Here is a 27,264-nt window from a genome sequence, read left to right as displayed (position 1 = left end):
GGCTCATAAGTGCTTCTGGGGGAGGACAGACAGGGACATGGGCTAGATGGGAGTGGAGGCACAGCAGGGAGGGAGGTGCACGGCCACATGGTGATGGAGGAGGGGGTGCAGAGCTATGTAGGGGCAGATGATGGCTGAGTGGGAATACAGAGATATATGGGGACAGGGGGAAGCAGAACAGGGACATATCGGAGTGGCTTAGACACATAGGGATGGAGAGGAGTGAGTGTTTGAGTGGGAGTGGAGGGACACATGTGGACAGGGGGTACAGGAACCCATGGGGACAGGGGGCAGATGTGCCAGACTGAATGGGAGAGACTAGGGGTCAGCCAGGGTCTGCATGGGGGAAATTCCTGAACAATCCCTCCCAGGACCCTCCCCAAACCTGTTCCATACTTTTCCAACCCAAACCCAACAACCCTCCAAGTTCACACTCAGGTTCCTTCCCAGCAATTTACTTCCCTCTCCCGCAGCTCCTCTGTTACCCCTGACTCCTCCAAGCCTTTGCACTACTTTTGAGGGGTGTGGGAAATACGGTTCTATATTGTAGTTTAAATGAATTATTACTCAGAGTTCTGTACTAATATGTCTAGTAAGGAATTTATTTGTAAAAAAAAAAAAATCCTGAATCTTTTTGTTGTCTGTATTATTGCAGACATACTTGCCAACAGGTATTTTGAAATAAATGCTCCAAAATAACTGAAACTGATGTGATTATATTATTTTTTTGACAAATAAAATATTCAGCATTTTGTAGAATTTTAAAATATTGTGCGCAGAATTTTGAATTTTTTTGTGCAGAATTCCCCCAGGAATATGAGGCAGAGGTGCCCCCGTTGTAAATTTCAGCCCAGTGGTTAGATTACTCACCTGGGACATGGGAGACCCAGGTTAAATCCCACCCCCTTTGCTTGATGGGTACAAAGGGAGAAAAGCCCTGTTCAAATCCTCTCAGGAGAGGGCTCTAACCACTGAGCTGTGGGATATTCTGATGTGGGCCTTGCTCAGTCTCTCCTGTTGAAGCGGTTCCACTGCAGATAAAAGCAATTGGAGAAGGGGAACTAGACCCAGGCCAGGTCCTGCAGAAGTTTTGTGAATCACAGTGGAGCTAAAACTAGGACTTGGGGTATGTCTACACTGCAATAAAAGACCCACAGCATGGCCACAGCTGGTCTGGATCAAGTGACTTGGACTCACAAGGTTCAGGCTGTAGGACTATACAACTGCAGTGTAGACGTCTGGGCTCAGGCTGGAGTCTGGACCCTAAGACCCCACTCAATTTTATAGCCCTGAAGCCCAAACCTCATGAGCCGCAGTCAGCTGATCTGGTCTCTAAGATTCAGTGCAGTAGTTTTTTTATCACAGTGCAGACATACCATTAGACACTGCAGCCTTAGCACCCTTGTGGACCTGAGCCTTAGTGACTATTTACCAGATCTTTGACCTCCAAGCTGGGCTCAACAGTCCTTGCCCCTTTAGTCCCAAAGTTTCCATTACCCCTCCTGCAGGGGTGGGGTCTGAAGAAACCTAAGATGGCCCTCTCCTCTGTATGCCACACCAGGGACCTTGTGATAAGTAACTAGCAGCCATTTCTTAGAATCTCTCTCAGGTTTCCTGGGCTGCTTCCTATCTTTACCTGTTTGCAGCGTCTGCTATGGAACTGCACTCTCCAGTCCTCTCTCTCTCTGGAATTTCATATGCCCATACAGCTTCTCCCCATTTGTTGCTGAGAAGCTTTCTCAGCATAGCTCCTAATCTCTCAGGCAGACCCCTGGTTTTCCTGCCCTCCTCTCCCACCAGAGCCAGAACATAAGATTTTCTTTCTCATTCCTGCCTTATTGGCCTTGCAGCCCTTGCTTTATAGGAACCACCCAGGGTTGTTCTCCTCAGCTGAGTCTACTCCTTAATTGCCTGTCTCCCATCCAGGTGTCAGAGAATGAGCTAATATGGCTCTCCACTCCCCTTAAAACTGTGGAATTTGCAGACATCATCACATTTAGGTTTCCAACATTTGCATTTTTTCCTTTTATCGCTCTTGTTTCTGAAACGTAATATGCTCTCAAACCAGTGATATGTGCCTGCAACCTTAATGTTACCTTGATGAAGTTTTATTTTGGTGGGCCTCAGACAATCCTGCTGTCACTGAAATCCCTGGAGCTTTGTCATTGGCTTTAGTATGAGCAGAAGCTAGATCTAAGAGGTGAAACACATGAAGTGAACTGAAGAGAAGAATCTGTTTGTTTGTCAGTGTGAAAGACTTCCTAGTAAGGATTCCAATCTTGGTTCCTCTCACCTCAGATATGACCACTGGTTTTATGCAAAAAGTTCCATATGCAATTTAACCTCCTTGTTTGTGGTTGAGTAACCAATTAGCCTGAAGTTTTGTGATGTTAAAAATGTGTCATAAATGGAAAAACTAACGTAAGCAGAAAGGCAGTTTAAATAAAGATAAAAATGTAAACAGTGCCTGTTTTATTGTGTGATTAGTAATCCCATGTGTTTAGTGTCTTCTGTAGAGAATGGATTTGGAGGGGAAGGGAGAGTTTTCATAGTTTTAAGCCATGTAAAATTCATAAAAATATTTCAGAGTAAACAAATCTAAAATAATTTGCATCTTTTCCACTGAGGAAGTGCTTAAGTAGTTCTGCTCTCAGACAGAGCTGTTCTACTCTGTGCACTGTAGTCTGGTGTAATGAGGCTAAAAGTTAAAGTGGAATGAATTATTACGCTACCTCTTCCTCCTCTGCTAACTCCTACTCCCATTTTTGGTAACTTCATTTTTCCCACTGATGACCTGCCAGACCTTCTTGCCTCCCACTTTCCTTTCTTGATCCACCTCTTTTGACCTACCTCTGGATTAACTCTCACACTCACTGACAGGGTCAGTCCTTGGACCTTGTCTTCACTAATCCCTCTCAGATTTCTTACTGAGTTTCATGTTTCCTTATCTCCTTGAATATCACTCACTCTCCCCTCTTCAAGAGTGACACAGCAGCCACTCGAGAGCTCAGATAGGCCTAAACTTTGACCGAAATGTCTAAACAATGAGATTGCTAGGCAGGTTCTGGCATGGTGGCTGAACAGTGTAAAAGAAGGACAGTGCAGTTCTTCACCCAGTCCTTGTGAGCGAGATGCAGTTCAAGTCCCTCAAGCAGCCATCGGAAGATTCTACGATCTGCATCCATCTGGCTGGTGGAAACCTAGTACAGTATGATCACTGCAGCTGCAGCAGGGGCATAGAGTCCATAAAATGGGTCACTGGGTTAAAAAAAAAAAAAAAGAGCAGGGTTTGAGGTTCCAAGGTGAGAGAGGAGAGGCATGTACTTATCTTCCTTCCCCCACACCCAGTTACCAGATTGATGGGTCTGCTCTCTTCACTGACACAGAATTTGGGGGGAGGGTCATATGATTAGCTCATTCTTTTTTCTCCAGCTTTCACTCAGTCTGGGATGAAACTACTCCCCCAAGCAGGGCCGGCTCCAGGCACCAACGCGCAGCAAGCTGGTGCTTGGGTGGCCCATGGAAGGGGGAGGCACATCCGGGTCTTTGGCAGCAATTCAGCAGTGGGCTGCTCAGTCCTCTTGGAGGGAAGGACCGGACGCCGAATTACCAAGTGGCGCGGTAGAGCAGCCACCGAAGTGCAGCCGATCGTGGTTTTTTAAACATATATATATATATATATATATATATATATATATATATATATATATATATATATATATATATATATATATATATATATATATATATATATATATATATATATATATATATACACACACACACACACGTATATATTTATTTATTTCTCTTTGCCGCTTGAGGTGGCAAAAAAGCTGGAGCTGGCCCTGCCCCACGTGAGACAGTATAGCAGGAGGTGGAGTGGACTGTCGGGCTCCACCCCGGGGTTGGGTTTTGGCAGTCTCACAAGATAAACATTTCTAATGCTGCTGCACCTGAAGTGTTTTAGGAGCTATCAAGGTTTCTTTCCCCACTCTGAACTTTAGAGTACAGATGTGGGGACCTGCATGGACACTTCTAAGCCTAATTACTAGCTTAGCTCTGGTACACTGCCACCACCCAGAATTCCAGTGTCTGGTGCACTCTCTGTTCCCCCAAAACTTCGTCCCCTCCCTGGGTAGCCTTGAGGGACTTCACCAATTCCCTGGTGAACACAGATCCAAACCCGTTGGATCTTAAAACAAGGAGAAATTTACTATCCCCCTCCTTTCCCCCCACCAATCCCTGGTGAGTACAGATCCAATCCCTTTGGATCTTAAAACAACGAAAAATCTTAAAAAAAAAGCTTTTAATTAAAGAAAGAAAAGGTAAAAAGTATCTCTGTAAAATCAGGATGGAAAATGCTTTACCGGGTAATCAGATTCCTATAGATCAGAGGGACCCCCCCCCCCAGCCTTAGGTTCAAAGTTACAGCAAACAGAGGTAAAATCCTTTGAGCAAAAAGAAACATTTACAAGTTGATAAAACAAAGATAAGACTAACACGCCTTGCCTGGCTAATTACTTACAAGTTTGAAACATGAGAGACTGATTCAGAAAGATTTGGAGAGCCTGGATGGATGTCTGGTCCCTCTTAGTCCCAAGAGCGAACAACAACAACACAAAGAGCACAAACAAAAGACTTCCCTCCACCAAGATTTGAAAGTATCTTGCCCCCCGTTGGTCCTCTGGTCAGGTGTCAGCCAGGTTTACTGAGCTTCTTAACTCTTTACAGGCAAAAGAGACATTAACCCTTAACTATCTGTTTATGACAGGAGCCAAGTCCCATTTGGAATAGTGACTCAGGCATTTAGGTGCCCAAGTCTAATTGAACGTCAACACAGCTTAAGCTCCTGAGTCACTTTTGGATCTTAGGATCTTAGGTCTGGTCTATAATACAGATATATATCAGTATAACTATGTCGCTTTGGGATATGAAAAATCCACTCCCCTGAGTGACATAGTTATATCAACCTAACACCCCTGGGTAGACAGTACTGTGTTGGTGGGAGAGCTTCTCACATTCACACAGCTGCCACCTCTCGGGGGGGCAGGTGGCGGGGAAGGGTTGGATTAACTATGCCAGCAAGAGAACTCTCTCCTGTTGACTTAGAGCATCTTCATTAAAGCACAACAGTGGCACCAATGGAGTGTTTTAAGTGTGTCCTTGGGATTTTAAGTTGCTTAAGTGTATGTATACACAGTGAATGGCAGCCTGCAAGCAAGTCCACCGACTTGGGCTCAGGGGGCTCACACTATGGTGCCGAAAATACCTGTGTTTATGTTGTAGCTCAGGCTGGAACTTGGGCTTTAAAGCCCCCCACTTCCCTGGCCCCATCCCTACACTTCAGGGCCCAAACCACAATGTCTACACAGCTATTTTCAGGGCTGTAGCTGTTGACCATCAGAGGAGTGAAGTTCTGGAACAGCCTTCCAAGGGGAGCAGTGGGGGCAAAAGACATATCTGGCTTCAAGACTAAGTTTAATAAGTTTATGGAAGGGATGGTTTGATGGGATAATCTAATTTTGGCAATTAATTGATCTTTGACTATTAGCAGTAAATATACCCAATGGCCTGTGATGGGATGTTAGATGTGGTGGGATCTGAGTTACTATAGAGAATTCATTCCTGGGTGTCTGGCTGGAGAGTCTTGCCCACATGCTCAGGGTTTAACTGATCACCATATTTGGAGTTGGGAAGGAATTTTCCTCCAGGGCAGATTGGCAGAGGCCCTGGCAGTTTTTCGCCTTCCTCTTCAGCATGGGGCATGGGTCACTTGCTGGAGGATTCTCTGCACCTTGAAATCTTTAAACCATGATTTGAGGACTTCCATAGCTCAGACATAGGTTAGGGGTTTGACACAGGAGTCGGTGGGTGAGATTCTGTGGCCTGTGCAGGAGGTCAGACTAGATGATCATAATGGTCCCTTCTTAAAGTCTATGATTCTATGACCTGGGCTCTGAGGCTCGCTGCTACAGGCTGTCGCCCACTGTGTAGACATACCCTTCGGTGCTTTTGAAAATTTTACCCATAACTTCTATGTGGTTGCCCTTGCAACCCTTCAGGATCCAAGCAGGATTTCATACCTTGATACCCACTGCTGGGACACATAGCTCTAAGTATCTCCTCTTCACAGAGCAGGTTTGGGCCTGAAATTGTCCCCTTTAAGCCACAGATAAAACTTTTCATAGGGGTAGGACTGTTCGAAGCCCAGAAATAAGAGGGGCAGGAAGTCTTCTTAGCAACTTGGTCTTCCAAATAAATAAAAGTAAAAGAGTTAAATTATTACACTGTGTAACTCCATTGACTTAAAAACAAGTAAAGATACACATGGAATTTTCATTTCTTATCTTCTTACTCAAGAAACCTTTAACCTGAACATATTGAAAGGCCCTGCCAAAAACAGTTAATCACCCTGGGAGGAAATGTAACTAAGCCATCACCATCTCAGTGAGTAAAAGCGGAAGGAAAAACGTTTGTGGTTTCTCTAAAAAAAGGGTTCAAAATTTACCCTTCCAACAGACTTCTTGGTCTCCAAAGAGAGTGTTATAATTAATTAATGTACAACACTCTCTCATCATGCTACATTAACCTTACCGAGGATTTAAGACTAGGAACAAGAGAAGCAAAGCTGCAAAAGCGAAAGTGAAGGGAAGATGACACATTAAAAAGCATATTCCTGCCCAAGGTGAGTATTCCTCTGTTTACACTGCCTGCCATTGTTGCAAATGCCTCAGACATGTCTTCTCCTCTATTTACTTTGGGCTTGATCCTGCCAGGTGCTGAGCAATCTGGCTTCAATCAAGCACAGCAATTAAGTATGTGCTTAACTTTAATGAGTGATCCCACTGATCTGCTTAAATTCTGTGTTTCTTCACAGACAGATTCCTCAGCACCTTGCAGCTCCAAGTGCTTTAACTGCAACAGTGTCTCCCTCCTTGCAGTCTGCCATTGCAGCTTAGCTCTTCCAGTGTCTTTTAGGGTTCACCCATATCTGCTATATATTGATGGGAAATGTTAGATTGCAAGCTCTTTTCAGAGGAAGGTGTCCTTATTTTTATTGACGTGCACACTACCGTGCAGATGATCAACACTTAAATACAATTTTTGTATTGTATTTGTCAGGCAAAGAGTTTCTCCTTGTATTGTTACAGTTGAATATATTATACTTATCTAAAATGGTAGGCTAGGCTACCAGAAAAAATTGGTAGCCTAAAAGTGGTGCTCTTTAACCCAACCTTTAACCAAAGGGCAAACAAAAGAGTACAAGAAGTCCTAGGGATGCTTTAAAGCAGGGATTGAAGGCCAAGGTGGTGATTCTTAGTGCACTTTTCCCCATATTTCTGTTTCAAAGGTCATTGTGATTTTTCTTTCAGACTTTAACCAACTGTCTTTGTATTCATTTGCTTGAATTTTAATCAGGGAAGTATTCATTTGTTTTATTATACGTGATTCTAAATGACATGGGCGTGTGTAATGACTGGTCAAGCATACTGCTCCTTGCTGGTCCCTGGTGTTGGGCTAAGTGTGTTGTAGTCTTCTCTGTACTTCAAGTATGGAAGGTATTTGATTTGTTCTAAAAAGCTTGAACAGAAGCAAAAAGCATCTGTGAATAATCTTTGAAGAAAGATTAGTGGTACTTGCCACCTCTTTATATCTCTTGCCACAAATGTTAACTTGATTACAATTTGGTTCCAGACAGAGAAAGTATCGTGAATATTAGAGGAAATATTAGCTGATAACATGTGCCAGAATATAGCCTCACTGAAAGCTCTTTGAAAGTCACCATTCAGCAATCCTACAGAACAATGATTTAGGGGGCCAAATAGCAAATCATGACCAGGGAGCATTTTAAGTGATAGTTAGTCCATAGGTTAAAATGATTTTGACTTAATATTTGTGGAACAATTAACTAACAAATTCATTGAAAAGTTAAGTCATGTAGTGGATTATTTTTGAATATGAAAAGGGGATACATTCCTCAGCTAACTTGTTCACTGTGAATAGTCCGCCCAGCTACATGTGTACAGGATGTACAAAGAGAAATTCAGGCAGACAAAGAAATGCAAGAGAATGCAGGTTTACTGAAGGCTTGCTAATGTCAGTGACGTAGGAATTGTTAATTCAGTGAGGTTGCCTGGGGTGCGAGGGAGGGCAGAACGTGCCTCACACTCTTTACTGTTATCCACTTCTGCCAGTCTGCCAAATCAAGCTGTTGAATGCAAAGCAGCATATGGCCTGAAAAATCTCTAGCAAAGCACATGAGCAAGTAATCATAACAAGGCAAAGTGTAATGAAGCAATGTTTATTGTGTTTATCTAAAATCACTGCTCAGCTTGACAGCTTTACGATTCACAACTTATTTCCGTGAAGGTCCAAGAGCAGGGGTGGCCAACCTGAACCTGAGAAGGAGCCAGAATTTACCAATGTACATTGCCAAGGAGCCACAGTAATATGTCAGCAGCCCCCCATCAGTCCCCCAACCCCGCTCCCAGTGCCTCCTACCCACTGGCAGCCCTGCTGATCAATGCTTCCTCCTCCTTCCCCCGCACCTTCCGATCAGCTGTTTTGTGGCATATAGGAGGCTCGGGGGGGCGGAGCGGGAGGAGCGACGGCACCGTAGGCTCAGGGGATGGGGCGAGAAGGGATGGACTGGGGGCACAGCCAGTGGCAGAGCAGGGGTTTGAGCAGTGAGCACCCCCCAGCACATTTGGAAAGTTGGTGCCTGTAGCTCCGGCTCCAGAATTGGTGCCTACACAAGGAGCCGCATATTAACTTCTGAAGAGCTGCATGTGGCTCTGGAGCCACAGGTTGGCCACCCCTGTCCAAGAGGGATGGCAGTCACTACAGCTTGACTGAATGCATGTAAACAGCAAAAGGCAGACCCTCAGCTAGTAAAAGTCAGCACAGCTCCACTGAAGTAAATGGAGCTGGCCTGAGTTATACCCATGAAAGGTCTGGCTCCCAAGGTAAGACAGCAGACAATACAGGAGAAATACAGAAATTTCCACTACATGCATTCGACAAAGTGGGTATTCACCCATGAAAGCTCATGCTCCAATACGTCTGTTAGTCTATAAGGTACCACAGGACTCTTTGCTGCTAATACAGGAGTAGTAACAGTTTCAGTCCTGTTCACAGCAATAAGGCTTCCTTTAAAATAAATTGTATTGATTCAAGGGGGTAGTTCTAGCAAGTATTCAAAATATTAAAGCATCATAGAAATAGTAAGCAAGGCATACCAGAAGAAGAAATAGCATGACAGTATCACAATGAGGCTAAGTATCTGGAATAAAAACACTAACCCAGGAACCTATCCTTTCAACAGAGCCAATTGCCAACTCTGTCCACATATTTATTCAAGAGATACCATCATAGGACCTAATCAAATCAGCCACACTATCAGAGGCTCGTTCACCTGCACATCTACCAATGAGATATATGCTATCATGTGCCAGCAATGCCCCTCTGCCATGTACATTGGCCAAACCGGACAGTTCCTACGTAAAAGAATAAATGGACACAAATCAGATGTCAAGAATTATAACATTCAAAAACCAGTTGGAGAACACTTCAATCTCCCTGGTCACTTGATTACAGACCTAAAAGTCGCAATATTACAACAAAAAAACTTCAAAAACAGATTCCAACGAGAGATTGCTGAAATGGAATTAATTTGCCAATTGGACACCATTAAATTAGGTTTGAATAAAGACTGGGAGTGGATGGGTCATTACACAAAGTAAAACTATTTCCCCATGCTTATCTTTCCCTCCCCCACCCCCCTACTGTTCCTTATATCTCCTTGTCAATTGCTGGAAATGGGCCATTTTCATTATCACTACAAACAGTTATTTTTCTCTCCAGCTGACAACAGCTCACTTTAACTGATCACTCTCCTTATAGTGTGTATGGTAACACCCATTGTTTCATGTTCCCTGTGTATATATATATATCTTCCTTCTGCATTTTCCACTACATGCATCCGACGAAGTGAGCTGTAGCTCACAAAAGCTTATGCTACAATAAATTTGTTAGTGTCTCAGATGCCACAAGTATGCCTGTTCTTTTTCCTGATATCTGGAACATGACATTTTTTTGTTTGCTTCTCAGGAAAAACATTTCTTAAAACCAGATAATGTTGGTGTTTGCTTTAACGGACCAGGGGCCCACAGCCTCAAAGGCACTTAGGCTCTTAACTTATTTCAGTAGATGTTAGGAGCCCAAATACCTTATGAGTGTCTGGACCAGGTAGCCTTAGTTTGGCTATTTGGGGCTGCCACTCCCAAAACCTGCATCTCATAAGCAACTTTGGTTACAGTTACAGTTCTTTGAAATGACTAGACTGTCAAGCAAAAGGTCTGTCTGCTGCCTGTACTCAATATAAATGAATATAATGAGAATATGCTGGTCTCAGGCTCTAAATATGGCTACACAGGGCAGTAAGACAGTGACACTGCCTTCACTCAAAGACGTATGACCAATCATATTAAAGGTCACACTTAGTTGCCTAGTCCACAAAGAAACACAAACTTGCAGGGGTTATTATAGAATATGTCCAGTTGCTGTAGTAGCATCCTAGATGCATAAAAAAATACAGGGCCAGTCGCTGCCAATGTAAAAAGGCACAGCTCTAATGATTGCCAGGGACTTTCATACATTTATGCCATCAGATAATCTGGCCCATAATAATCTACATAGGGTAATAGTTACTAATAATTAATCTAACGCCTAACACACACTCAATTATTGAGTTGGGCAAAAGAACATCTCCATTATATTAGATTATGTTTTGAAACAAATCGACTTTGGCTGGCTTTGCTTTGCCTGAGTTCTCCACTTTAGTGTTAAGTATCAGAGGGGTAGCCATGTTAGTCTGGATCTGTAAAAGCAGTAAAGAGTCCTGTGGCACCTTATATACTAACAGACATTTCGGAGCATGAGCTTTCGTGAGTGAAGTGGGTATTCACCCACGAAAGCTCATGCTCCAAAACGTCTGTTAGTCTATAAGGTGCCACAGGACTCTTTGCTGCTTTAGTGTTAGCATTTTGCAAACATTCTACCAAACATATGTAATGGTAGGAATGTTATTAGAAACAAACAAACATTGACAGAAAGCAGATCTCAAATCTGTAATCGTAAAAATTCAAATTTATGATTAAACTACTGTTAAGCTCATTTAGCCAGGGAACAGGCATATGGCCTATATGGGCAAACAAAGCTGCTCAAAAAGCAAATCATGATTACTATCAAATACTTAAAACAGTGCTCACATGGTGAAAAGTTAATAAACAGTGCACAGGTTGACGTATGTGTGCATAACATATAATTTTTAACAGCAAACAATTGTTCTTTGTGACCAGAAACAGGGCTCTATTTGTCAAATGCATTATTTGATGTGGAACATTTGCCCAGCTCTGCTCAGACTCATCAGTGCTCCCAATCTCAGATCTCTCATCCCCCTTGTGTGTCACTCCCTGCCCACTCCCCATATACCTACTGCAGAGGGAAATAAGTAGTGTGCACCCACTTATCCCTGTGCATTTAGATCCAAGGGCTGGGCAGTCCGTGAAAGACTGTGAGAGAGATTTTTACTCCCACCTGATCCCCTTTGTGGGTGCATAGAGCCCAGGTTACAGTCTAGCAGCCCATGGTGGCATCTCCTACTCCTCATAAACTGATATGAGAGAAAGCTCTGTTTTTAAAGAGGCAGACATTTTTAATTAATTCTGTTGCTGCAAATTACAGAGTTGAATAAAGGAATTCTTTAGTGAGTGGGTTGCGGATAAAGTCTAGGACAGGGGGAGCTGGGCTGGGGGTGGGACTCTGGAGCTCTGTTCCTCTATTTGATGTAATCTCTTTTAAAGGTCACCCACTGGGAAACAACATCAATCAAATTCTTTTTCTAAAAGGGACAGTGCTACCAGTGAAGATTTATATAACACACTTGTGCTACAGTTCTGTATTTTTTTAAAATCATTTAAAACCATATAATAACTTTAGCAGGGATATCATAAGAGGCTGCCAAAATTTCAAACATTTCCTTGATGTAGGATGATCACAATGGAAAGGAATGTGAATCTTATCCAGCAGTCAGCAAGGTTTTGTCTTCCTTAATCCCTGAAACTAAATCATTGGGTAGTTTTCAGTCTCCGACCTAAATCTTAATTGATGCTTACTGTCATTTAGATTACTGAGCGATTCTTCTAACCAGAGACCAAAGTGCTCTTTAGGGCAGTGATGGTCCAGGAACTCCATGATAACATATTTGAACAGTAAATAATCCCTAGGATTTATTACTGTTGTGATCTATTCGGGTATGACAGAGCACGACAACCCTCTAAGAAAATCTGATCACTCTGAAAGCTCAAGTTTCTTTTTGATATTAAAATTGCCTTATTTTAGGTGGTTGGTTACCATAACCTAAGCATGGTGTCACAGTGATGAGAATACACATTCAATAAGAGATTCAATAGAATAGCAATAGAACAGGTGATTTGTTCCCAGGGTGCCATAATTTTACTTTGCACCATGTAGATATTTGTTTTTTCCAGCATGTGAATTCTACCCAGGGCCAGCTCCAGGCACCAGCTCAGCAAGCAGGTGCTAGGGGCGGCCAAGGGGAAGGGGCAGCAGGTCGGGCTCTTCAGCGGCAATTCGGGGGTGGGTCCCTCAGTCCCTCGCAGAGGGAAGGACCTGCAGCCAAAGAAGATAGCGAGGCAGTGGAGCTACCGCCGAATTGCTGCCGAGCGCAATAGCAGCTTTTTTTTTTCCCCCTCCACTTGGGGCGGGAAAAACCCTGGAGCCGGCCTTGATTCTACCAAACTCCCCAGAGCAAGCCTTCCTATTCTGGCATAATCCAAAGGTTATTTGTTTTCATTTAGCAATTGGTCAGACACAGTAGATCAAAACAGAGAAGCTAAAAAGTCATCTCCATATCCCAGTTAATGACAATCGCATCAGAAGTCTCTTCGAAGGTGCCAACATTTGCAAATAACTAGCAGAGACTCTGGAGTGGGTAATGGAAACAGAGACTTTCCTGTCGAATCCACGGAATTGATTTGGGATTCAGCTTTTCAGAAGAATGTACCAATAAAACAACATTTTTCCAAATGAAACTGGCAGGGTCCCATTTCAATAGAGGCAGAGGACATATATAGCTCATTGCTGTGAACATAAACAAGTTCAATTGTGTCTTTAAGAACAGCTATTGACTGTGTCAACTGTACCCTTCTTTCCTCCTCCTCTGACCACACCGTGACTGACTGAGAAACCAGGGAGAGGAATCATTTGGTATGTTCTCCGCTACCTCATAATCCCTTGCTGTTCCTCTTGGTAACTCTGCCAAATAGGGGCTCAGGTGGCTTTCCTTATTAAGCCATAATTAAAGGCCACATGCCTTTCTGGCAAACCAGTGAGTTTTCCTAGGGAAAATCCTTCAGATGGTAATGCTGCTCTTTTCAACATTAAGGCATGGCTTTATAGCCCATTGACTTTACATGCTTAAGAGATTTGCTTAAATGCAGCCTTAATCTCTCTGTGCCTCAGTTTTTCCATCTTTAAAAATGAAGATAACACCTCCCTACCTCAGAGTGGTGTTATGGGGGTTTAATATGTTAACGTTTGTGATTTATTCAGTGACTACAATACGAAGCACAAAAGAAAATCCTATAAATAATAAATCAGGAGGTGCTCAGCACTTCATAATACTAAGTCTTAGAGCAGAATGCCCATTCAAGTCTAATTAACCGTTAATTTCAACGCCAGTTGAGGGTGTCAAGATAAGGTTCTTAGTCCTATGATGTGCCAGAGTTAAAAAAAAAAAAAATACGGAGTGAGCATTTGATTGCTGTTAAACTACAATCTATTCACACAGGAAATTTTTCTTTGGAAAGGAACTGACTTTCATTAAAAAAAAAAAAAAGACAGCTCCCAATTGTTATAAAACTTCAGGCATACAAGACAGAACCCTATTCACACGGTAACCAGTAATTTGTTACAGAATAAAGGCTAGATAGCCATTTGACATTAGTGATTAGATTCCACTCAAAAGTACAAGATTTTGTGTAAACTGTAATGATCTGTAAGGTGTGTCCCCCAGTGGTGTCATACATGCCTGAACAAGGGGCTTTATGAGGCAAGAGGTGGAATATGTTCATAATTATTGGAATGTTTTGGGCAGGTACTGCTCTGTTAGATGTGATCCAAAGGCAATTGAAGCCGCTGAAAAGACTGTCATTGACTTCAGTGGTGGATTGGGTCCTTGATCTGTTGGCATTGATGGAATTATACCATTGTAAATAAGAAAAGAATTTGGTCCCAGGTGTATGCAGTCCATGTGAAAATCATAAATCATAATTCAGGGTTTTGGTCTAACAATATTCTGATTTGTTCTATGTTTGCTTCTCTCCTTTCATTCACTGGCCAGGGTTTTATTTCTTTTGATTTCCTGTTGTGTTTCTCTCCTCTCCATACCTCACAATTCCAGATTTATCTTTAATTTCTATGTTCTCTGAGGCTTTTTTTAAAATCTTATTTTCCCCTCAGCCATCATGCCAGGTGTTTATAACCATTTCATCTGGGTTTCTCCTCTTTCCGGGCTTTTCTTTCTGTCTTTGTTTCTGTTTGTTCTGTTTCTCTCCCCCACTTTTTCCTCAACCTCTTTTCATTCACTAGCCAATAGACCTTTTCCTGTAAAATGCTTCTTTTCAATGTCTTTTTAAAATTTTCTCCTACTATGCTTTGCATTTCTGCTTAGCTCTGAATTTTATTATGTTTGAGTTCATTTTGATTCATTAATCGTGTTTACTACAGACATTTATACGAGACCCATCACTATATTATTTAAAAGAACGTTGCACGACTGAAATAATCTCTCAAAAATAGAGATATTTCACTTCCATTATTTACTCCCATTTTTGTTTCTCCTTTCTTTTTATACTCTGTATTATTCCAGCTCTAAGCATCAATTATTATTAATTATTAATTATTATTAATAATAATAATTTATTTGTATTGCAGTAGCACCTTGAGGTCCTAGTCAAGGATCATACTAGGCACTATGTAAACACAGCACAGAAAAAGAATTTAAATGTAAGTCTGAGATGAGAGAATAGGTACATATGACAAACACGGTGGAGGGTGGGGAATGGGATGGGAGGGATCTCCAGACAAGAGGAAGTAAGCAGCAGTTGTCACAATACACAAATTGCCTAGCCATTGTCAAGTGTTTTGTAGGCCTCATGGCAGAGATGAGTTTTAAGGAGAGATTTGGAGAAGGATAATGCAGGAGGAGGCCTTGCAGATTTTTATGGAGAGAGAAAGCATGACAGCGTTTGTGGGAAAATGGGACTGATGGATGATAAAGCAGGGGTCTACAGCTCAACATGGTATGAGACATGATAGGAAGGGTGGGGATACCCTACAAAGGGCCTTACACCTGAAGGTGAGTAGTTTGTCTTTATTTACATTCACAGACTTTGGGAACATTTAGGTCCAGATCTGAACTTCACTATTCAGGCCCCATCTCTAATTTTCTCTCTTCATATTTCTCCCTCTGCAGCTCCAGCTGGCATTGATATTGGCTCACTGGCATTTTCAAACTATTCAACTGCAACTCCATGAGAAATGGTACTTGTGCTGCAGGCATAGCCACATATGAATACGAGCCAACAAGCCACAAACCTAAAAACATGCCACACCCCAAACAAGGGTTTAAAAATTACCATTATTAGCCACTAAATAGGATAATTCTTGATTCCCAAGCACTTGGCAGAACATCCAGATCTGTTTCAGACTCTCTCAGCCCACTGTGGTGAAGTGGCTTTGCAATTTTAATGTAACAACTTGGGAAAAAATAACTACCCATTTCTTCAATAATCTTCTCTTTGTTTCATGCAACTTGCTTTGATCGTGTTATGAACCAATATGTGATTGGCTGAGTGAAGCCAGTCACAATGCTAAGTTCAGGTGCCAACCAAAATGAACATGGATAAAAAATCTGCTATTTGGAAAGCAATTCATTATTTGTAGATAACCGACTGTATTTACAACCATTTCTAAATCTGTACTTTGGAACAGAATAAACACATGACCTGTTTCACAGACATAAGGACTCACTCCTCAGCCTTGGTCTACACCAGGGGTCGCCAACCTTTCAACAGTGGTGTGCCGAGTCTTCATTTATTCACTTTAATTTAAGGTTTCGTGTGCCAGTAATATATGTTTTTTAGAAGGTTTCACATGCCAGTAATACATTTTAATGTTTTTTAGAAGGTCTGTCTATTGTGATATGTAAAGTAAACAAGGTTTTCAAAATGTTTAAGAAGCTTCATTTAAAATTAAATTAATATGCTGATCTTACCCACTGGCCCGCTCAGCCCACTGTCAGCCTGCGGTTCCATTCACCTAGGCCGGCAGCGGGCTGAGTGGGACCGGCTGTCAGGACCCCAGACCGACAGTGGGCTGAGCGTGCCATAGGTTGCCGACTCCTGGTCTACACTTAAAAGTACAGCAGAGCTGGAATTACATTTTTTCTTTAGTGGGCAATTCTGCAAGTTCAAAAAAATTTCCATTCTGAAACAGAACAAAAGCAAAAACTTTCTAAACTTTAGATAAAATTGAAACTTTTCATTCTAATTTTGACCATTATAAGTTTCATTTTGAAAAGTCATTAAAAATAATTACAAATAATAAATAATAAATAATAATAATAATAATAACCCAGTCCACATCTTGATTTGGCATTATCAAAATACTTCATTTCAGGTTTATTTTCCAAACAAAGTTTCATCAAAGTTCACCCTTTTTTAAACATTTGGATTTCCACAAAAATGGTCTTTTTTGTCAAAAAAATGGTTTTGATGAAAAATTGATGACCAGTTCTATTTAAAGTTTTGCCAGCATAGCTCCATCAGCTAGAACTGTAACAAAACCCACACCCATAACAACAGGCCATCAAACACTGGGTAAAACTTGAACAAGACTGAACAAATATAGCTATTTATAGTAAAAGTTGGATTAAAAAGAATTTTGTGTCACCAAAAATAAAAAAAACCACCCATTCATCCAGAACATCTTAACAGCTTTGGACAAATGTTTTAAATTCCTGTTGCCAAGATCCTCTCTTTTAGCTACTTTCATTAATAATCAGGAATTTATCCCTAAGAAATATCAAAGCACCTATTTATTGTGGGTAACAGCTGAGATTAATTCAGACAGCTGTTCCTGGGTCCTGATCTGAAATCACACCAAGAGATATATAATAATGTAAATAATATAAAGATATCATATTTCTATATTTACACATGAAATCTGGATGCCCGGTGGCTGTATGTAGACCAGGGGTTCTCACACTAGGGGTCGGGACCCCTTAAGGGGTTGCAAGGTCATTACATGAGGGGTCATGAGCTGTCAACCTTCACCCTAAACCCCGCTTGACTCCAGCATTTATAATGGTGTTAAATATATTAAATGGTGTGTTTAACTTATTGCAGGGGTCACACTCAGAGGCTTGCAATGTGAAAGGGGTCGCCAGTAAAAAAAGTTTGAGACCCACTGTAGACCTTTCACCATATTTGAAGAGTTGACCCAGGATCAGGTTGGAACAAAAAATTCAATCTCTAAGAGATCTACAATTTTGACTGAAAAAGATGTTGATAAGAACACGACCAAAATGAAAAGATAGGAAAGGGACTTGGACAAAGAAATTGATCTGGACGATTGGGTTGCTATATGGGAAAAGGAATATAAATCTTCAGTTACTGTGGCTCATAAAGAACAATTTTAGAAGTCACTGTGTAGATGACATTTGATTCCAGTTAAAATCCATCATATTTTTGCTACTAGGGGGCATTCTGTGGGGGAGCTGTGGAGAAAGAGGAACATACTTGGACATGTGATGGTTATGTCCAGGAATTAGATGGCTTTGGGAGGAAATTATTAAGGAGACTCATCTTACAACAAAATGCCAGCACCAGATCTGCTTACTTAATGATACAGTAAAGGGTCTATAATTTAAACAGAATGACAAATTAGTTTCTTTTTTATTGTTAGCAACAAGACTTTTTATTGCACCTTGGAAAACATGACTCCTCCTCCTATGGAACTGCAGTATAGTAAAATACAGAGTGTCCTTGTAATGGAAAAGCTTTCACACTATTTATGTATACAACAGAAGTGCCAAAAAGAGAAAGGTATTTAGAAATGTGATCACCCTTTTTAGCATACTCAGTGGAGAAGGGATCTCCAGCCAGAGAGCCAGAATCTTTAGCCCGGTTCTTTGAATATTAACTAGCTCTTAAATAAGTAATGTATTATGTAATATGTTAACATTTTATTGTAACTTTGCCTTAATAAAAATTGTTTGTTTGTTTTTTAAATGACACCCCTCACCAACAAACTATGCCAGCAAAAGCCCTGCAGTTATTCCAGGAAAAAAGTACTTTTGCCTGTGTAGCTTATTCTGTCCTTTTTCCAGCATAAGCGATGTTTTCACTAGGGTGGTTTGCTGGTATAGCTCTATCTATGTATCTGTTGCTATACTGACAAACCCTTTTAAGTGTAGAGAAGGCCTCAGTCTTTTGTGGGCTCCACCTTAGCAGCACTTGAGCTTCAGGTTGACTCTTCATCAGTCAAGCCGAGATAAGAAAGCCTATGTTTTACAGTATAAATAATTAATATTTTTCAGATCTTGTATTTCTGAGATGCCTATAGGCATTATGTCCAAAATAACATCATAATGTGTGTGGTTAATGGTTACACACACGCAGTATCCTTCAGATGTGTTAGGAGGTTAGAGGTCAAAGGTCAGATTCTTTCAACCAGTCAGGAAGTGGAGGTATCTAGTACAAACTTCACTTCTTGGTGTGTGTTACTGCCTGTACAAAAGACTTTGTTACTCAATAACTTCCACATGTTCTGGAAAAGACTCTAGATCACAGTTGGTTCAACTGACAATCAAGAGACTTTGTGTCTATTCTGGTCCCTTCATTCTTCTTTATAATAATAAAATTCACACACACTCATGTCCTCTGCTCTCCTCCCATCCTTTACCACCGATTTCACATAAGCTTTGTGGAAACGCTGTATTTTTCCTTCAGACTGAAAAAGCAGATGGCTTCCTCCAAACTCTAATGCCATATGCCAGTCATCTGAAGATCCTTTAGAATATTCCTCTTGCTTTCTATGGAAATAGGGAAATCATATTTCCAGGCTCAGACTTTAGTGGCCCCCAAGTCCAGGACAATGAGTGGACTGTCTATGCCCTTAATAGGTCAGCATTTGCCAGCACTGTTATTTTGATCTAGACTTTGCTATATATTACATGTGACTTAAACATCTATTTTAGGTACTTATAGCCCTATTACTCTAGAATCTGAGCACCTCACAACCTTTAGTGTATTTATCCCCATAGCACCCTATGAGGTAAGGCAGGGAATCACCAGTCCTGTCTGTCTTGTCTTTCATAACCACAGTATTTCATGCTGCCATGCAAGTTCTGACGTGGCTGCCTGGATTATTTTTTTCCCTATGTTACTTCAGAATAAAATTATTTAATATGGCTTAATTTATGAAAATTAGAATGAAAAACACCACTACCTCAGGGATACATGGAAGAGGTACATTTACATTTTTCTTTGTGTTGGAAACTCTGTGCTTGTACTGCCCTGATGGAAACCTGCCCACAACTTTACAGTAACAATTAAAGGCTCCAGTATTATTTGGAATTGGGAGAGTTTAAAAGGACAACAAAACCAAAAGGAAAACCCTGGCCATGGAGCTCTAAAAATAAACAGCAGCCTTTCAAGTGACAGTAAGGGGTGGATCCTGATCTTGTTTTCATTACCTTTAGTATAGTAAATAGATGTGAGATAGTGCTCCAAATTCAGCTTTCCCTTGTATCAGTTCAGAATAGTTCAGCAGAGTCTCCCTGGATACACAGAGTAACAGAGAGCAGAAATTGAACAAAACAGGGCAGTAGTTGTTTTCAATTCTCTTTAGACTTCCTTTGGCTTCTGAGAGATTTTATTTCTTTAAGGCCAATTGCTTTCCCTGAATATGCTCATGGAGTCAAATCCTGGTTCTGTTGAAATACATGGACATTTTGTCAATGACTACAGTGGGACAAGGATTTAGCCTACAGAGTTCCCACTAACGTCAATGGGAACCGCCAGTAAGCATCCAAGAGCAGAATTTGGGAAAGACTACTTTAAAATGTAGTTATACTTGGTGCGCCTGATCCTTGGCCCCACTCCAGCTGCTCTGCATCACCAGAATATCACAGAACATCTATAAAACTAATGGATCTGTCCCCTGGAGGGGAATCTTCAGATAGCACAGAAACACCACAATAGTTTCTACTACTTCTCCTGGCTCAAGATCACCTGGGGGTTTTCCTCACAGATAAAGGAGACATGGCCAGGGTTTCCATATACCTTGGCAGTTCCCGGATGCCAGAATATCATCTTGGGGCTGTGGGCAGGCAGGTGCAAGTTAAGGTAGGGTATAATCAGGCTGCTCTGCCTGGCACCAGAACTAGGCTGAGTCCCAGGACAAAGGGGAGAATAAAGGTGGCTTAAAGCCACCTTTGCCAACCTCCTGCCAGTATCGGGCCAACCAAACTAGAAGACTCCCTGGTACTTATTCAGTCAGAGTGTCATTATGGGGATTTTATGATTCAATTACAAGCCAAATGATGACTTTTTCTAACTGCTGCTCTGCAAACTCCATCTGAGAGCTCAAAAATCAAGCTGTTTTTCTACATCATACACCTCATCATAACAGCAGCAATTCAGAACCAGATTCTTTACTCTCTTGCACCTTGGGTTATCATTCACCTGTGCAAAGTCTGCGTAAAATGTACAGATTCATAGGCAAGCAGGGACCATTATGATAAATCTAGTCTGAACTCTTGCATAACACAAGACATAGAATTTTACCTAGTGATTCATGCATCAGGCCCGTAACTTCTAGTTGAATCTCTTTTAGAAAGACATCTCAGTCTTGGTTTAAAGACTTCAAATGACAGAGAATCCACCACATCCCCAGCTAAATTGTTCCAATAGTTAACTATGCTCATTGTAAAAATACTGTGCCCTGTTTTTAGACTGATTTTTTCTAGTTTCAGCTTCCAGTCATTAGATCTTGTTACACCTTTATCTGCCAGATTAAAGAGTCCCCTGCTGTCAGAAATCTCTTCTCCACATACTTATAGACCATGATCAAGTCACCTTTTCTCCTTCTCTTGGTGAAACTAAAGAGATTTAGTTTCTCTAGTTTCTCACTGTAAAGCAGATCGTCCAGAAATGAGTTTGTTCTTGGCACTCTTTTCTGAACCCTTTGTCAACATCTTTTATAAAGTGTGGACACCAGAACTGGACATTGTATTCCAGTAATGGTCTCACTAATACTGTATACATTGGAAACACCAGCTTCCTAATTTCTAGTTGATATTCCCTTGCTATAATCCAAGGATCACATTTGCTATTTGAGCCATCACATTGCACAGGATGTGCATGTTCAGCTGGTTATCCAGTGTGACCATAACTCCTTTTCTAGTCAGTTTTCCAAATTACAGCCCACTAGCCTATAAAGTCTGACCTACATGCTTGGTTCATAGTTAGATGACCTTAAATTTAGCTGAATTAAAATGCATATTGTTTAGGTGAGCTCAGTTTAACATGCAATCCAGATGGCTCTGCAGAACTGAGTTGCCCTTATCATTATTTACCACTCCATGAACTTTTGTATCATCTATAAACTTTATAGCAATAATTGTATATTTTCTTCCACCTCATTGATAAAGAGATTGAATAGCACTGGGCCAAGAACAGATCCCTGTGGGAGACTACTACAGATTTCCCCACTGGATGAAGATTCCCCATTTAGGCGTCAGGATCTGAAATGTAATGAATTTCAGGGTGTTCTAAATTATGAACAAATGTTCACTAAACATCATAGAAATTTCAGTTTTGTTTTGCCTGATTTCATACCCCCACAATGTTACTTTTCTGTGAAATTTCACAAAAGTTTTATTACCCACAAGAAAACTTGTAAAAACTCTTCAAATTCTGCCCCGACCTTCCTTTAGGCAGCAGAACATCACCAGTTCCATTCACTAAGGGCCTCTTAGTGTCTGATTGCCCCCTGCTGTATTTATTGTTTCCCTCTCCCCCACCACCCCCTGACTTTTCTTTATATCATCCATCTCTTACGTCTCATATTTTAGACTACTAGCCCTTAAGCAGAGACTGTCATTTATTATTGTGTGTTTTTACATGCCTAACACAATGAGGCCCAAACTGGTTGAAGCTTTTAGGGCCTGCTGAAATATACCTGATGAATAATAATGGTGATTATAGTCCCACGTTTACTTTCATTGAGCAGTATTTTACTCTGCAGGTGAAGGTGTGGTAGGGTGGCCAGTCCTCTAGAATTGTCCTGGAGTCTCCAGGAATTAAAGATTAATCTTCAATTAAAGATTATGTCATGTGATGAAACCTCCAGTAATATGTCCAACTAAAAATTGCAACCCTACGGTGTGGGTGGCAGAAATCAAAAGTTCTCATCTGCTCAATTTCAAAATATTGTAACTCTGGATATATTCTAAACCTTGTTTTAAATGTCCTGTATTTTGCTTTGGGAAGGACTAACTCATTTCCACTGCAATTATTCATCTGGAAACATTCAAAGAGAAATTGGGCAAAATAGCTGTGCAAAACAATCGGAATGGAAGGCTGAGCTTTGCAAGATTTTGCCTTGTGGTTGGCACCTTTCGCTGGGTTGTGTTATTCTGGGTTCTGTTATTGAGTTTAAAATATCAAATGTTCATCATTCCAAAACTAGATAAATTGGGCCTGGAAGCCTATGTGAAATACACTCAATAATTAATAATTAATAAACACAGGTGGCCAAAGAGCTGTCTGCTCACTTAATGTGATAAGTGTAGGGAAGGGGTAATACTGGAGACTCATTGCTGGATATGGCTATGCTGAAAGCACATCTGTACAAGGATGACAGTACACTATTTACGGAATGGCTTCCTGGACATAGCCGTGCATAGGCTCTGATTTGAAAGCAAAACAAATGTGTAGTGTTGGACCAGGACATTCAGAGGAAGATAAACAGAAACGGCCGTATGGAGCTGTTCGTTTTGATAGTCTACTTCACGGAGGTTCAGTTTAGAGAGCTATTTTGGTGATGATTTTCCCTCTTTGGGCTTCTGAGCAGCTAGTCACTAATCTGCATCTAACTCTGGATCCAAGCCAGCAGAAGCTGACTCAAGGCTTCTTGAGGCCCCACAACACTGCAATTGAGGGATCAGCTCTTTGCTGATTTAAACACTTGGAAAAATGACTAATAGTTAAGGACTGGCCAGTTTCCTGGAATGAAACAGAAACCATCAGAGTGTTTGTGACAAAAGGATGGGTATCTGGCCTTCGGGAGGTGGGGCTGGTCCTGACCACACTTCTTTTTCTCTGCCAGGAAAACCCCTACCCCCACCCCGTTTTCCCTCCACTGGCGAGCAAGCTGGAAACAAGCAGGAAGGTACTATTGGCTCCTTTGGGGCAAGCAGGCAAGGGATAGAAAGAAACCTGCATGGAGTCCATCAGGCAGCCCTGCTACCCAGGAAGAAAGCAAGCTGGCAGCATAAAGTATGGTAACTTATTGAGAGGGACCTCTTCTGGCATTTATCAGTGAGGTGAGAAAGGTTTTGTTTGTGCTTGCTTGCAGGGTGGCATGTGGCCTTCTGCAAGGCTGATGCCACGTAGGATGTGATATGATCATTACCCGACACCTCCAATACCCTACAAGCCAGTGTTTCTCACCCAGTGGGTTGAGACCCCCAGGGAGTTAGCAAAAGGCAAACAAGGAGGCTGTGAGATGCTGAAAATTTGATTACAATCTAACGCAACAAATCTCACTCCCTGCACATCTTTATCCTTCAAGGTCAGGTACACTCATTGTTATAATTCATACATATTATATTCCTGCTTTATAGTGAATGTAAAGGGATTGGTGAAAATGTTTGATTTTGAATAAGGTTTGACCTGATAAGGGTCAGAAGCACTAATCTAAACACAAGTGTTCCCCTGTCAAGGGGAATTAGAAAGATCATTATTAGAAAGATCATTGCCTCTTCCAAGCTGTGGTTCTCACAGTAAAGCCACTAGCCAGCCTCAATTAGTTCCACTGTTGTTAGTGTGGGTTATGAGATGTTCCAAGAGAAATTTCAAATTAGAATGCAGCAAACTGAGTGCTGCCACACTCAGAAATGCAGCTTCAAAATGCAGTGTATTGAAAGAATGGTCTTTTGCTTTTTGTCCTGGGATGTATGCAACCCTCTGGTTGGTGTGTGTTGCTTACAGAACTTAAGCAAGCATTCAGTATATACAACAGAGAAAAAAAAAAGACATTTCTTCAGCCCTGTTGAGACACTTCCTTCCAGCTTATATATACACAATGCAAATGAGCTAAAAAGTAAAATTCCAGGCCAAAATTTTGACTGGATTCCATCGGCATCAATCTGGAGTAACTCCTTTGAAGTCAATGGATTTAAATCAGTGTAGCAGAGAGCATAATTTGGCCCTTGCAAAGTTTTTAGATCCAGAAAAGACATCATGTGGCTTAAATTATATGATGAAGTGCAACCATCTCAACTCAAAACGCAAATGTGTAGAAGTCCTCACTGACAACAGTTAGCAGCAGAAATGTCATATCCTCCATACCAATAATTTTACTGATACAGAATATTTAGCAGGAAGCACTGCATTTTTGTAGATGCATGATGAACTGGGACAGGGACACAGAGGGCTTGATCCTCAGCTGCAGACAAAGAAGGCTCAATGAGGTTGAGGAAAGGAAGTCCAAATGTGCCCTATACATTCCCTTGATCATGGGGCCAATCTGCATCAGGCCAACTCCATGACGCCTGCTTGCATCAGCAGTTAACAGCTCCGAGCAGCCACTACAGCAGCCAGGAGTGCTGGGGTGCGGAGAGTCGGACCTAGTGATCGCATTGGCAGCCAGGCCAGGAGTCAAGAGAGGGATTAGAACAAAGCAAGGGCAGAGCTGGAGAGGAACCAGGAACAAGGCTGGAGTCACAGCAGGGCTGGAGCAGGTTAAAGCCTGTGGAGTCTGGCACTACTATCAGGCAGGGAAGAGTTCCAAGCCTGGAAGTCACAATGGACAGACTGATCTACTGTTTCTCCTGTGAGGCTTTTATACCTGTCTTGAGAGTCACCAGACCAGCTCCTGGCCTGTGGACTGGCTGGAGCCTAGCACAGGAATGACTTATCACCAGATGTGGCTTAATCAGGCTCTAGTTCAGAGATGACTCATCACCTCACAAAGGGAGCCCTGACCGTGCTGTATCTCACCCAGCCATGCCCAGTATACTGGCAACTACCAGGAGTTTAACATGACTTTTGCGACATCCAAGGATGCCCCTGAACAGGGATCTGCCATCCAAGGATGCCCCTGAACAGGGATCTTATCTGCCTGGGTTAGTGCTCCTTTGCACAAGTGGAACTGTGCAAAGTAACTGGGCCAATGGGCCTAGACTGTGGTTGGTCTTAGACAGTAAGAGAAGGACAATCAAAATGTGACAGCAGCAGAAAATTGCGGGGGGGAAGGGGCGGGAAGAGAGTGAAACTGCAAAAAAAGAGTGAGAGACAGTCCAAGAAGGAAGAGGGACAGACTGTTTTTGAGAAACTGTCCTTCAGGAAGGGGAAGGAGGGAAAGGGGAGAGAACAGTAGCAAAAGACAAGAGTTCAAGAAAAAAAAAAAGGAATATTCTGGGTTTATCCAAATTATTTACACAAAGGAAATCTGGCTCAGAATGCAGTGCTGACTGTGCTGCAACTCTTACTCTTGCTATTAACTAGGGGATAAACTGAGGGTAATTTCAATTTTTCTTCTGCAAAACCTGAGTCATCATTTTGGCTGTGTGGTTTTGGATTCATGACCTACAGAAAGCTCTTGCAGCAGGGAGTTAGCACTGTGGCAACACAGCATTGTTTACACTGCAGCATGCTTGAAATCCAAAATAAGAGATGTCAAAAGATGGTCCACTATACTAACATGCATGTTTTGATGTAAACATGTTTCACTCTGCTTCATCGGTCTTTGTTTCCTGAGGTGGATTAGTAAGAGGATCTGGCTAAGGTTGGTGGTGTCTGGACTCACTTCACTGTGGCTGCCTTAGAGGGTTTCAGTATATCTTACAGCTGTGCCATGAGTTTCCAAAAGCCTGGAATAGGTGAAGCTGAGGAAAAGGATGGTGCAGAAGGGTCTGTGCAGCTGAACAACACCCAGTGTAGTGATTGTCATGTAGTCTTCATTTGCCCACTTACCTCTGGGTATATATATACTTGGAATTGCATTTCACCACACAGAATCTGCACAGGCATGGGACAGTTTTTTTCTTGAGAAATGCCTTCTGGATGATACCTGTTATCATAATGCAGCAGTCTGTAATACATTGCAGAAGCCAGCGGCTTCACTGGGAGGAAAGGGACACATAACAGCAATTGAGAGTAATTCAGTTTGTGAAAGGACAGTTAGGGTCATATTTCCCTCCTTCTATCAGCTCTTTCAAAGTTAGCTTTTGTGTGGCCTTCATGGTAGACAGTTTTTTGTTGGATCCAGAAATGTGCTTTCAAAGAGTTTAGAGTGCTAAGGCCAAAAACAATATCACCAAAGGTGATGCAAGGGTCATGGTTTTGTGAACTGAAACTGCTACTGCGAAAGAAGGAACAGGGCTGTCAGCGCCTCTCCCTCCTCCCCTTCCCCCATGTTTTTGGTTAGTAGTAAAGCAAGTGCTGATGTCACTAGAAGACTTGTCAAAATCATTCCCCACTGCACCATCCCTTGCTTCATCTTCTCTCTAGTGATAAATGCGCATACATGGGTATGCAGTGTAATTGTAGCCCTGTCAGTCTCAGAATGTTAAAGACACAAGGTGGGTGAGGTAATATCTTGCATTGCACCAACTTCTGATGGTGAGAGAGACAAGCCTTCAAGCCACACAAGCTCTTCATGAACCCAGACCTGAAGAAGTAGTAAATTCTGCTCTCAGTTATACTGACACCAATGTACATTTGGATTAACTATTACTTCTCACTAAGGGAGCTAAATTGTTTTGAACATTGAACTATTTTGACTTCAGCGGAGCAATTCCAGGTTTGTGTCGGTGTAAATGAGAGCAGATTAGAGTACATATTATGTATGAATCTAAAAGCAACTATTAGTTCATCTGATCTG

The 27,264-nt window shown here is 41.7% G+C and overlaps 1 protein-coding gene across 2 annotated transcripts in view; it reads left to right on the top strand.

Annotated features, from left to right (window-relative positions):
* The first annotated feature begins 6,523 nt into the window (after positions 1-6,523).
* The window catches only part of NEDD9 (neural precursor cell expressed, developmentally down-regulated 9), a 157,800-nt gene continuing 137,059 nt past the window's right edge, over positions 6,524-27,264 (top strand). Inside the window, exon 1 of one of the 2 annotated variants that reach the window (XM_030552400.1) lies at positions 6,524-6,688. The gene's annotated coding sequence lies outside the window, so the exon portion shown is untranslated. Of the gene's footprint in view, positions 6,689-23,430; positions 23,702-27,264 lie in introns of those variants that run through there. The other variant, XM_030552401.1, reaches the window with a different exon arrangement.

The sequence above is a fragment of the Gopherus evgoodei genome, chromosome 2, assembly GCF_007399415.2.
Source record: "Gopherus evgoodei ecotype Sinaloan lineage chromosome 2, rGopEvg1_v1.p, whole genome shotgun sequence".
Lineage (NCBI taxonomy): Eukaryota > Metazoa > Chordata > Testudines > Testudinidae > Gopherus > Gopherus evgoodei.
The sequence above is the reverse complement of the archived record's forward strand: the minus strand, read 5'-3'. Positions and strand labels throughout refer to the sequence as shown.